Here is a 13,913-nt window from a genome sequence, read left to right on the forward strand (position 1 = left end):
ATTCTACGTGGCTCGCCTGTGGCGTTCTGGTGGCGGGCGGGAGAATCCAGCTCTAAGTGTTGATGCCGGGGCAGGATTTGTGGACATCCACTTCAGCAAAACTGGCACCAATTCAGCAATCGTTAAGGGGCTAGCAACGGCGCCAATTTGAAATGGTGCGGGATTTGCCAGGCCTGTGATTGACACTGGCAGCTGACAAGCTGTGTGGTGATGTGCATCACTGTAAATACATGTAAGCTAGACAGACACTAGAGGGAGCACCAGAAACATCACACACACACACTCAACCAATAGATAAGTTAGATAGGAGGCGACCAATGGACATTCACGATACACAAGGAGGTGACACGACCACAGGGGGGCATTACACCAACCCATACATAAAGGAAACCGCACACATGATCTCCCCCTTTGGCCAGTGGAGACAATCAGTGAGGAGAGGCACAGGGTTGATTCAATATTACACCCACCACGTGGAAGACAGCAGATGGTTAGTCAGTTTAGGTAGCTATAATAGGATTAGCAGTAGTGTCGAACTCAAGTTATAAAAGTGTACATAGTGTAAATAAATGAGTTGAAGTTATTTACACGTCTCGACCTTCCTTGACAAATGCAACACAAGGAAGCCGCTTATGTTACAAAGGAAACATAACAAAACAAGCTGTAGCCGCATATACACACTTCACACCCCACACACAGCAACCCAGTCAACAAGGTGACACTGGTTGTGCTGGAGCGCACCCATCCCGCTGATGGGTCAGCTGGAGCCAAAGGGCACCGAGGGAGGTGGCCTGGATGAACACCCATAAGACCTGTGGCGCTAAGTTGACAGTGGGCTGTCAGCGGAATGCACAGCTGCATGGCTGCCTTGTGGAAATGGTGTTCTGTGCCCCCCAGCCAGCGGCACAACGAGCAGCAAACTATGGCGATGTTGGACACTTTCCGTACCCTCTCTCTCTCTCTCCCTCAGCAGCAATGGCGCCTATTTCACGATTTTTAAAAACACAAGTGAACCTCACTGTTGGGAATTTGCCCCAATGGAGGTGGAGAATCACGGAGGCTCCGGAGAATATCACGTCAGGCCTGCTAATGATATACCAAGGGTGTTTACGTGCAGAGTGGAATGCATTGACGCCACTGTCGAGGCACCGGATAATTGTGATTTTGCGTGAAGCTGGTGCCTGCCACGATTTCGGCGTCAAAACCGATTCGCCGCCCAATCGCGTTTCCCGATTCCGGCGTCGGCTGACGGAGCATCCTGCGCACTGTGATTGGGTGTCATGCTACGATATGACCATGGATTAATATAAAGTGCACAATGCCATAGCGTTGTACACATATTAGGCCAAAGGTCCCTGAATAATGATAAATAAATGTGACTTGTGAAATAAAGGAAGTGCTTGCGAGGAGAGGGGATCGCCAAGTGGATCAGTCAGTCTGGCAATGGCAACTCATTAGGCAGACTTGCTGTGCTTCTCTTTTCCGGTCTTTGTAAGAATGTTTTAAATTTAAATTTAGAAAGGCACAGAAAGATTATCTCAAGATGCTTGGCTACTTTGCTAAATAACTGTGACACAGTCAATAGGGAAATATTTTGCCAGCCCACATATAGTAAATGGAATGTTTCCTGCATTGGATCACCCATGACTATTGAAACAGATGTGAACGATGTGGTGGCCTAGCATGCTACTGCACTCTCATCCCATAGGTTTTTAGATTCATGACTGCACGTCCTCCCATAATAAATGACTGTACTCGGCCATTTAGCAACACCTAATTGAAAGAGAGGAGGAAATGGGGGCAGGCATTCGGAACATGGGACTTAATCAAATCTCCCACTCATTGCATTGGGACTGGAAAATCCCACTGCTTGAACAGACAGAGAATCCAGCCCAAAATCATCTCACGTCCTTCTAAGCTCCACTGGCTCAACCTTCCGTCATAAGTCCCTTATCTTAGCAACGAGACGAGTGAACCTTCTCTTGACTGCTTCCAATATAATTATATCCTTTTTTCAAATAAGGTGACCAAACCTGTACACAGTATTCCAGATGTGATCTCACCAAGACCCTGTACAGCTGCAGTAAAACCTCCCTACTTTTGCATTCCATTCCCCTTACAATAAATGGCAACAATCCATTTACCTGCCTAATCCTTTGCTTTTTGTGATTGATGCCACCCGGACAGTGGGGTCCCTCGTACCACCGAGTCTTGCGATCTCTCTCCATTTAAATACTGTGCTGCTTTGCTATTCTCCCTGACAAAGTGGACAAGTTTACATTTATCCCCATGTTATACTCCATCTGCCAAATCTTGCCCACTTATTGACCCTGTCTACATCCCTTTGTGGATTCTGTACCTCTTCTTGACAACTTACTTTCTTATCTATCGTGGGGTCATCGGCAAGTTTATCTACCATACATTTGGTTCCTTCATCCATCCCATTGATGTAGATTTTAAATAGTTGGGGTCCCAGTACAGAGCTCTGTGGTACCCCACGAGTTACAGCCTGCCAATTTGAAAAAGACCCATTTACCCCTACTCTCTGGTTCCTGTTAGCGATCTAATACTTTTTTCATGCTAATGTGTTACCCCCTACACGATGTAACATTATGTTGTATGGTAACATTTAATGAGGCATCTTGTCAAATGCCTTCTGGAAATCCAAATACACCACGGGCACCATCTAACGGCTGCGTTGCGCCATGCGTGAATCAGAGCGAGCTGGTTAAATCGCGGGAGAGTAGGTAATCGGGAACCGTGCTGGGCGCCAATTGGTGTCAGATCTAAACAACCACTCCCGTTGGCGAGATCCGGATCATGCCTCGACGTGGCGAGAAACCAATAATAACCAATTAAAGCCACTTTCCATCCATTAATGGGGAGGACCCCCTACCTAACAGCCTGCCGTGATCTAACCGGCTCCCCAGTGAGCGGTCGTGTACGCGCCCTTTAGTGCACCTATTTAAAAACATGAAGCTAGCACAATAGCTGCTGTGGGGACCAGAGGAGGCAAGTAGCCATCTTGGAAACTGTGCAATCAGCCCGGGGACACTGGGGCTGCTACCCCACTGCTTGGGCGGGTGGGGAAACCCAGGGAGTGTGGTCGGCCATCATCGATGAAGGGTTGCCCCTGGGCTGGGGTGTGAAGGGCTCAGTACCCCTATGTCAGATATGCCACCCCCCCGGATCGTATATACCCATAACAGTGGCACTCTAGCTGCTGCCTATCCCCACCACTGAACAGTTCCAGGACAGATCCCCGTCCGAGAGAATATGGTGAAGGTCACTTTAACCCCCACTGACTTGGCGGCCTCTGGCCGCACAGTTGAAGGCCATCGCTAATAGGGAATTAGCAATGTTAGTAATGTGAGCACTTCACAGCCCCCAAATGAATTTCTCTGGGTAGACATGCCATTTCGTAAGCGGGTGTTACTGCCTAGCATCCCGATCAGACTGTGAAGCCTCGACACTTTGCCTTAACGGTGGAGGCTTTAACACCACAGAGGCAACAACCAACATTCAAACACACAAAAGCTGGACTTCAGCACTGGGGTTATTCCCGTGACCAGGGGGTGGGTGTGTGGATAAGAGAGGGAGCTTGCACCCGGTCCAAGTAATGTTCCTGACAGGGGTCCAGGGTCCGGTGCCCAGGGGCCCTTGCTGTGGATGGGGGCATGTGTGTGTGTGTGTAGGGCGGGGTCCCCCACACAACTGGCTTGTTGGATGACACCTGAAAGATGGCAGAGATATAAGGATGGGGAGGCTAAGGGGACCCGACGGTACCAGGGTAGAAGCCATAAATGATTGTCGGTTTCTCACCCTCTCCAATTCGTAACAGATATCACATTGTGGATATGTATTGTAGACTCCACAGCCGCTGCCCTCAGTGGCACTGGCAGTCCAGGCAGCCAGACGCTGGAGAAGATGGCGGCAGTAGCGTTGACAGAGGCTCAAAGCAACAGCCCATATGCAGGGACCCGCCCACACCCTGAGGACCATCAGGCCAGGGAGGGACCCAGAGGGGGAATGCGGTGATGTCCCAAGGTATACAGTTGTCACTGGTTGTTTTTTTTTGTTAATAATCTTTCTTATCACAAGTAGGCTTACATTAACACTGCAATGAAGTTACTGTGAAAATCCCCTAGTCGCCACATTCCGGCGTCTGTTCGGGTACACAGAGGGAGAATTCAGAATGTCCAATTCACCTAACAAGCACATCTTTCTGGACTTGTGGGACGAAACCGGAGCACCCGGAGGAAACCCACGCAGACACGGGGAGAACGTGCTGACTCCGCACAGACAGTGACCCAAGCTGGGAATCGAACCTGGGACCCTGGTGCTGTGAAACAACGGTGCTAACCACTATGCTACCGTGCCGCCCAAAGAGATGTCGGACAGCATGTGCCGCAGGTGGCTCTGCCTCAACAAAGAGACGGTGTGGCATTGGTGTGGACTTGTGCAGGAAGATGATACCACTACCAGTGGCAGTCAAGGTCACCGCAGCCCTGACTTTTTACGCCTCGGGTTCATTCCAGGGCTCGAGCGGGGACATGTGTGGCATTTCCCAACCAACAGCCCACAAGTGCATCTGTGACTTCACAGATGCCCTGTTTGCCCAGTCCGCTGACGAGAGAACTTTGATCTGGACCAAGCCCATCAAGATGCCTGCGCAGCAGGATTCGCCGCCATCGCCGGGATGTCTTAGGTCCAGAGGGTAATGGATGGCACGCAGATCTAGGATTACCATGCCTGAGGGATTGGGGCCGGGGAAGGGCGGAGAGCAACCGGGAAGAGGGGTGGGTGCAGGCTGGCCTGCAGTGTGGAATAATGTGACAGCGGCTTCCCATGTCTTGGGTGTAATGTGTTTTAATGGTGAACAATCGTGACCCAAACTGTCTCTCGTTACCGCTGGTACCGCCCCCCCGCCCCCCCCCCCCCCCCACTATCCCTCTCAGTGATCCTGTATCTGCGTAGCTCTCCTTACTCTGCCACTATGTCTAGGTGTGTTCCCAGGATACACATCAGAGGTGGGGGCAGCCTGCTGCTTTCCGCCCCCTATGGCCTTTGAAGCCCCTGATGTCCTCTGGAAGTCTTGGGGCCGGAGGACCTCGGCCGACTTTCCGATGGCACATGCCTTGCCGTGCCACTCTGTTCCGCCTGCTGACACCAAGGTGCGCCGTTGTCAGGAGGAGGGAGGAGGGAGAGCTAGTGACCGCCGTCGTCTCCCTGTAGGGAGGTTCCAGGTTGGCCTCCAGTGCTCCTCTTCGCGGTCAGTGCCCCTAGGGTTCTGGGGATCAGCTTGGAATGGAGGGGGCAGCTTAATTGAGCTGCAGAGACCCCAGCGTCATCTGGCTCTGCTAGCCCTGGCACCTCCCCCTTGTCTGCATCATGGGTGCCAATGCCCTCAGCGATGCCCCTGTGTCCGGGCCGCATTCTGCAGTGCCTCACTAATGCCCACCTGCATCCAGGACATGGTCCTCAATGACTGGGACATGTTCTGGAGCGCCTCAGCAAGGCCCACCTGAGACTGGGACATGCTTCACAGCGCCCCGGCATAGTCCACCTGAGATGGGGACTTTTCAGTTAGATCGCGTCCCAGATCTGCTGGTTTACCTTTATCCACATTGTTTGTTACTTCTTCAACAAACTCTAATACATTACTAGTTGAACAAAATTGCCCTTTCACAAAGATATTTTGGATCATATTGCTTGGCTGCCCGCGTGTCTCTCACGGGCAATTATCAGGAAGCACTGACCGAGCCTGACAGCAGGTCACGTGATCTTTTGCCCTCTCTACTGGCCATGGCAAAGAGGGATCGAGGAGAGTATATGACTTTAAGATTTTGTTTTTGCCATAATACATCATGGCATTAATATCAAGTGACTGGTAAAAATCCAGCAATAGTGTTTTGGCTCCTCAAGAGATTTTTAACAAAGAATTTTCTTAGTTCAAGTGCAGGTAAGAATGCATGTTTAAGGTTCAATTCTGCTCACGCTCGATTACATTCTTTCAGGCAAAGAAATGTCAAATCAATTTACCGACACTGTTATATTACAAAGCATGAAGCTGTTTCTATTAGCAAGTTGTAACAGGTTACCTGGTCATCATCTCATTGCTATTTGTGTGCAGATTGGCGTCCATATTTACAGTGTAATAGTTCCACTTCAAAAGTGCCTAATTAGCTAGAAAGTGTTTTGGGACATCGTTAAGTTCTCAAAGTGCTTTGTAAGTCCAAGTTCTTTCATTTCATGTTTTATAGCTGGGTGCAATATTCAGTCCAGTCAAGTCAAATCCTCAGCTTCATTACAGTAGCAAACTCGACCTCGTCAAAATAAAAAGCCACTTTCTGGCAGATTCTGGACACTAAACAACATTTGTTTCAAGTCTCACAACAATGCCCTTATGGTAATGATGTTTTTACGTAAATAATCGTCTTTATTAATTTTTGCGAACAGTAAGTCTTCCATTATTCGAGAAACTCAAAATCTTGAAATCCCATGCAAAGCGGCTGAGATTGTCAAAGGTTAGCTTTCAATTAAACTGAAATGAAAGACTTGGCCAGAAATGATTAATTAAACTGGGATGAATTGCTTTGACATTCCCATTTGACACTGATCACGTTATGCTTCCTTAATCCCACAAAATATTTGAAGGTATCTGTTACAGTTGTAAAATGCCTTCAATTTACCAACGAATCTGCCATTTGATAAAAAGGTAACATTTTCTTTATTGACTTTTTCAAAGTGATTGAATTAGGTGGGATTGGGGGTGGGTGGGGTGGGTTGGTAGGGGTGGGGGGTGAGGGGGTCAAGGGCAGGCGGAATGATGGTTTAAGGAAGAACCAGGTCCTGGTTCTCTGTTTTTGGGACTATGTCCTCACGCCATCGTAAAAACTGTGGCCAGTCACTGCTTTTGCTGCAGCTACGGGCCCCCGCACTTCTGGGTTGGAGGCTGCGCATGCGTACGGCAGCGGCCACACCGTGCTCCATGGCGTACTCAGGAGCTGGACCCTCCAAATAGTGCCCCCGATCGGCCTCGCGCCCGACCCGGTCAGCCCGGCCAAAATTAGCGCGCTGCTGTATAAGGCCCCCCCTGCCCTCCGATCGGCCCGCCCCCGATCATGGCGGCCGTGGACTAAGTCCGCAGCTGCCACGTGAGTATCCCGACCGGCAGGACCATGTTACTCCCCGAGTGTGCCGCTTTTCGGGGTCCGGAGAATCGGGGAAGCGGCGCCGGGCCCGATTCCATGCGGGAAACTGGATTCTCTGCCCCGGCACCGGCCACGATTTCGGAGTCGGGGTGCGGAGAATCCAACCCCAGTTCTTTTCAATTCCCTCATTCTCTCTCGAACCTCTGCTGTTATCACCTCACATTGGTATCCCTTCTCAGTCCAAGTGATCTGGGCTGTGATAGTGTCTCCAGAACTATTACCAAAGATGCTCTTTACGGGTAATAATTGCACAACCAATTCCCTTTCCAGACCATAGTTTGATCGACCCATTGCACATTATGTGAAACTCCCCCACAGCAAAAACATCTGCACGAGTCATGAGAGGCTCAGCTTTCCGAATTCATTCCAATCCTCAAACATTGTAATCACCCTTGGTGTTGTTTCAAAACTGTCCCGTTGCATAATGGGCTAGTCCAGCAAGTAGCTGACTCAAGCAAGGATGTGTAATAAATGCTGGCCTAGCCAGCAACGTCAACATCCTGTGGATGAAGAAAATGAATCCTGGTGCTGAGTCAGCCAAGGCTGAAGTAGAGATGACACAGTTGGCCTCGTATTCGGGAATGGAAAACTAGCCATAGTTTATATTCCTGGTCACTATCCATTAACCCCCCCCCCGTCTCAATTCCATATGAGAACGAAAATTTAATTCTGTTGTAATAGCATTACTGGTGACCATATGGAAAGTCATCAGCTCAAAACGCTAACTCTGATTCTCTTCCTACAGGTGTGTGCCTCCAGCATTTTCTGCTTTTATTTCAATTTCCAACATCTGCAATATTTTTGTTTTGCTTGGCACAACCATGATCCTCTGTGTCAAATAGTAAACCAACAGGTACTGTTGGGGTCCCACATGAATAGTGAAATATCATTGGGCCGCTAGAAGCGGTGGAACAAGGAGACTTTGGACAAAGAAAAGTTGTAAAAATTAAGATGGGGGGGGGGGATCTAAAACGGTTGAGACTCATGATGCAGCTACAGCTAACAGAAACAAATTCTACCTTGACGACATTTTAATGTTTCAAAACAAGCAGGTGGAAGGGACACAATGTGCCTGAACTGAGCCACACTGTACATACAGTATACTGTGGGCTTTGTTCAACTTTTAATGTCACTTACAATTCAAACAGCTGAGTGAATTTCTAAATAGACCAGAAAAGTGAAAATCAATACATTTTTGAAATGTTTACAAGAAACAAATGACAATAGTGTGCTAATAGCGTACATTTAGGTATTCATGGAAGCCCAGTATTAATGGTATCATTGTAGTAGCTCCTTGTAGTCAGGGAGCAACCAATTAAGTTTGCGCTGCCAGTATTGGAAAGATTGCATTTTTTTTCTGATGATGGAAATGACAATACTAAGCCATAGTTTACATCATGCTATAATGCTTCTGAGTTATTGAGCCAAATACTGTTTATGGCTTGAATACACTTGTGTTTACATAGTATATTTTCATGTTGAAGTGTTGGTCAGTGACGTCTGGAAATGTGGTAGCATGCGTACCAATAATCTACCGCGCACGCACGCACACACACAGCCGAGTGGTGGAATAAACTTGATTTCTGGGATTATCTTGGACAAGGCAATGAACCACTTGCTCCTTTACAGGCAATTGCAGTGGTGTCTCTGATTGAATGCTCAACAGAACAGGCTGACAGGACCTCAGTTTCAAAGCAAGCATTTCTGTCAAACTGGGCTGGACAGTATGCCTCCATGCTTTAATGTGGGATGGAAAAAAAATTGCACTTCTGTCGCGCCTTGCATGATCCTGGGTTTGTCACGTTCTGTCGACTGGCCAAAGTGAATGATGAACGACAGAAAATTTAGTTGAAATGATTTATTGTGGAACAACTGCATGGTAAGATAATTAGGATAAATGAAAAAATAAACGAACACTAATTAATTATTATGGAACTACTGCAAAATGCGTCTATCCTCCAGCACGACCTACTCCCAACTCCCCGACCACAGGGTCACGTGATAGGTTTACACTGTCACCTAGTGGTCAGAGGACATGCATAACATTATGTACAAACTTGCCTAATGCATATCATCACAGGGGTCTTTAGTGAAAAGCAATTTCCAACCAATGAAGTACTTTTGAAGATACTGCCCAATGTTCAAATGTAGACAAGGCTGCAGTCAACTGGCACGCAGTAAATTCCCACACAACAGTGTGAAAGCGACCAGGTAATCTATTTTAGTAATATCGATTGAGGGAAAAATACTCACCGAGGCTAAATCCCCTGCTCTTCTTTGATAAAACGCATGGGATCTTTTAACTCCACTGAGAGGGTAGATGGGGCCTCAGTTTAATGTCTCATCTGAAAGATTCAGTTTAAATTACTATAGACTTGAACCAACAACTTTCTGATTCAGAGGCACGAGTGTACTCCTCTGAGCCACAAATGACACCTAACAGAATAACCACGATTTGACTCAGAGGTAAAAATGCAACCCAAGCTTATATCCTGTGACAATTTTTCAAGTAAACTAATTTTATTGGGTGTGAGGGAACAATGCTGACTATTCCCTCCCACTCCTTTCAAAAAAAGAGATGAGCTATTTACTTAGTCTACTGGCAACATTTCTAGCTCCATAGCAGCACCCAGTGGTTGGTACAAAGCAAGGAAATAACCGATTAACAAACCCTTCTGACAGATCATCTGTGTGCTACCATTTTAGTCCCATTAGGAAATTGACCTTTCAAACTTCATTCTGAATCAAAAAAGCAAATGTTTACAAGTCAGGGTTGAAGGTGTTAGTTATAGATTGTGCAGATTCAGTTAAATGCACATTTCACAAGGGCCAGAGCAAGTCGACATAAACCTCTCTTGCCCCACTGATGTACATTACCAGTCTACATCGCAGCCCCAGCTGACAGGGGCAGGGATGTATCTCCAAATTAACTTAATTGGGGTTGGGGGATGGTGAGGGTGTCTGGGAGGGCAAGGTCCCAAACATTTCAGAGTTGCCATGGCTCATTGTCCGGTGCAATGAATGGATGGCAATACCGGAGAGAAAGATTTGTGCATACTCAACAGCAAAATTATTTTATCTTTTGAAACATTAAAAACGTCATAGAGGAAGGGCAGCATGTGGCACAGTGGTTAGCACTGGAACTACGGCGCTGAGGACCCAGGTTCAAATCCCGGCCCTGGGTCACCGTGTGGAGTTTGCACATTCTCCCCCCCCCCCCCCCCCCCGTGTCTGCGTGTGTTTTACCCCCACAACCCAAAGATGAGCAGGTTAGGCGGATTGGCCATGCTACATTGCCCCTTAATTGGAAAAATAAATTGGGTACTCTAAATTTAAAAAAAAATGTCATAGAGGAAAAATCTAACCTGTGCCTCTTTCAGTGGTGGTATTGAAGACTAGCATAATGGGGCAGTTATAATCTGATTTATTATTGTTGTTAGCTAGTTTAGCCACCTGAGTTGGCCAAGACCCGATTTAAAATGGCGAACGGCAAAGGCTGAAGGGAAATTCAGCCAACACAGGCAGAAACCAGCAGGTGCAGGTTTGCTGTGTATTTAACTCTACAAAGGCCCAGACAGCATCGATACTAGCAGCCATCTGCATAATAATGTAGCAACCATCTACATACTAACAAGCACTCCCCGGGAACAATAGCAACATTTGGGACAAACAAAACTAAGCCAGACTCCCCGGCGCCAGCAGGAGCCAACACAAAAGAGGTTAACGGACACCTCAAGACCGCCCATCGATCAGGGAACCGCTCCAGTATTGGAGAAATTGAACCAAGCGATTGGAACAAAGTCCAATCACCTAGAACCAGGTACAGGGTCCGCCCTGAAAGGCGGGAAGCCCCTGGGGACTATAAAGTTAAGCTCCAAGTTCAAATTGCCCTTCTTCTTCTTGACCGGGTCACCCAGCAACGCGAACCAACATTGACCGTGACCGGTCCAACGGCCACCGAGAGAGTGTAAGTCTTAAGTCAACGCTCGCTACGAGATAGGCGCTCCTAGCTATCAATCCGTACCAACTTCGAATCCCGCAGACTCAGAACCCGAACGAAAGGCCATTTGTTCCCCTGACCTGGTGGGCCAGTCCAAAGTTAAGTACAGGCCTGTTAGTCGTAGAAGTAGCTTAGACGTAGAATTTGTGCATGAGTAGTGATTACGGTGTATAATAAATGTGCTTTGATTTAAATCTTACTAATTGGTGTATTGAGTTCTTGGTCATTACTCGAACTTGAACCTCGTGGGGGTATCATAAAGATACCTGGCGACTCGAGAGCAAAGGTTATAAAACAGAGCCAAGTGAACCAACCAAAAGTTAGCAATATATTACTGGCGACTCTGGTGGGACCCGAACTAGAAGTGGCTTAACCACTCCGGGAGAACCCAAAACTTTGAACTAGAGATGCAATTGGGAACAGAAAACCACAAGTGTTCAAGCAGTTCTGACCAATCCTCATAATTCGGAGGTGTGTGTATGCATGCGTAACTAACAGGGCTATAACGTAAACTGATAGATTTTTTGTTGCGACAAAACTGTCGGGAGTTTGTACTTCGGAAATTAGCGAAAGCTGTACCCGTATTTACAGCACCGCCTTAGCTCCCCTGTTCCAAATTTAAAAGAAGCATTCGGACAAGAAAGATGGCAATGCAGGCAATGCAGCGCCTCATGAACCCAGAGGAATTTGCGGTCGCAGCGACCAGCAGCAGTAGAGTAGGACAGTGTCCCGTATGGGAGGAAGAAATTAGGAAGTACCTCAAAGGGAAAGGATGGCCCCTTTGGAGCGAATTCTGTAACAACGAGGAAACAGGTCACGGGAGTATAGGACATACTTGGTGGGAGAACCTGAGCGAGATCCACAAGAAGAGCTTAGGGAAAGCTCACAAACCAATGGCAATCGTGTCCTGCTTGGCACAGTTGCGAGGCACAGAGGAGGTTGTCAGGACGCTCTGGAAAGAGGTAGAAGGCATACATCGAATGAGTAAGGTCGATGTTAGTGAGGTAGAAAGAGAGAACTTAGAGTTGAGGAGGAAGTTGGCAGCAAAAGACAGAGAGGTGGATGATGCCAAGAGGGCACACCAGTCTTGTCTGGCGCACTTAAGCAGCTTCCAGTCCCAGTATGAAAAGGCCCATCAGGGCACGCAACGTGCAGTCCTGGTACGAGAGGAAACCGAAAAGCAGGTAGAGACAGTGCAGTGACCTGAAGGCAGCGTTAAGAGCACTCCATGCTGCCACCACGGAGCAAAGACATAGCTCGTTAGACCACGCAAAGTGCCGGAAGCAGATTGCAGAGCTGCCATCTCTGCTTTCAGTCCAAAAAGGATTCCAGGAAACCTTCGGAGCAAAATTAGATGAGGAAGACGGCCCTGATTGGGAAGAGTTAAACAAGACAGTGCAGAGATATGTTCAGGGAACATGTGCGCAGGGAAAGCCCCAAAAGAGAAAAGCGCCCCAACCCCGCACAGAACAGATAGTTCTGGCTCCAATGAACCCAGTCACCACCCACCGCACAGCCACATCGGACGATACGGAAATTCTGTACACCACCCCCTTAACAGTGACCCAATTACGGGACGCGTGCGATAAAATCAAACCCTCAATAAATGCAGGCAAAAGAAAACCGAGCACCCCACAGCGTTTGCTGGACACCTGTGGATCCACTTTGCAGCAGTTTTTGGAGACATAGACCGCGCCCATTTGTCCCCAGACAACATGGCCAAATGGACCCGCACACTTATCTCCCATGCCACAGAAACAGGACAGAAAGCATGCACGAATTCTGATCCCTCAGAGGAGGCTCATAATGACAAATGGGTAGCAAAAGGATTGTCCCGCACCTAGGAGCAGTCTGTACAAAACAAACTCGCAGTTAAAAATCCCGAAGAAAAGCAGGCCGACGCAGATATACAGGCAGTTAAAACACACCAGAACCCCGCATGGGTAAATGAAGGAAAGACCAGCCCCCCACAGAAACCACCGGAATGTTACAATTGTGGACAATTAGGACATTACGCACGATAATGTCAAGCCCCCCTGAAACAGCAACGGAATCAGTCCACAAATGCCCCCCGAACCAGCAAAGACACCAACAGCCCCGACCCCCCACCCAGGGAACCATACCCAAGGGAACAATGCACCAGAGAGCCTGCTCCTGCTTATGTGCCCCAGGGGTCATGTTACAACTGTGGGCAGCTAGGACACTTTGCCCGAGATTGCAGGAGACCCCCACCAGCTAGACTAGCCCCCAGATATGCGAGAACACCACCCACAGCAGCTACAAGGTCCCAGCTGCCCCATGCAAACTGTGAGCGTTTACCCACCACTTCTCATGGTAGCATTACCTCAGGAAGGCCACTTCATTTTTTGTTTCACTCCTCCTTCCTCTCTTCTTCGGTCACGCTGCATTCCCTCCATATGCTAGTTACACCCCAGTCCAAATGTGATTTACGATGTCCTTTCTGATGGAACCTGCAGCATGTTTTATGTTGTTTGTAGTATTTTGTTAAATGTTGTATGTTCGACCGGAACATTTTTTTCCATGGCCCCATGACACCACCCTTCTGCCGCCCACTGGCAATCAGGGAAACTAGTTTGGTCAGACGTTAGTTCAGAGGAACTAGTTTGTCCGCAGAGACTTGTTAAGGTCCCAGACACCAGTTCAGCGGAACTCGTCTGTCGACGGAAACACAGACCCCC

This window comes from Scyliorhinus torazame, chromosome 21 (assembly GCF_047496885.1).
Source record: "Scyliorhinus torazame isolate Kashiwa2021f chromosome 21, sScyTor2.1, whole genome shotgun sequence".
Classification (NCBI taxonomy): domain Eukaryota; kingdom Metazoa; phylum Chordata; class Chondrichthyes; order Carcharhiniformes; family Scyliorhinidae; genus Scyliorhinus; species Scyliorhinus torazame.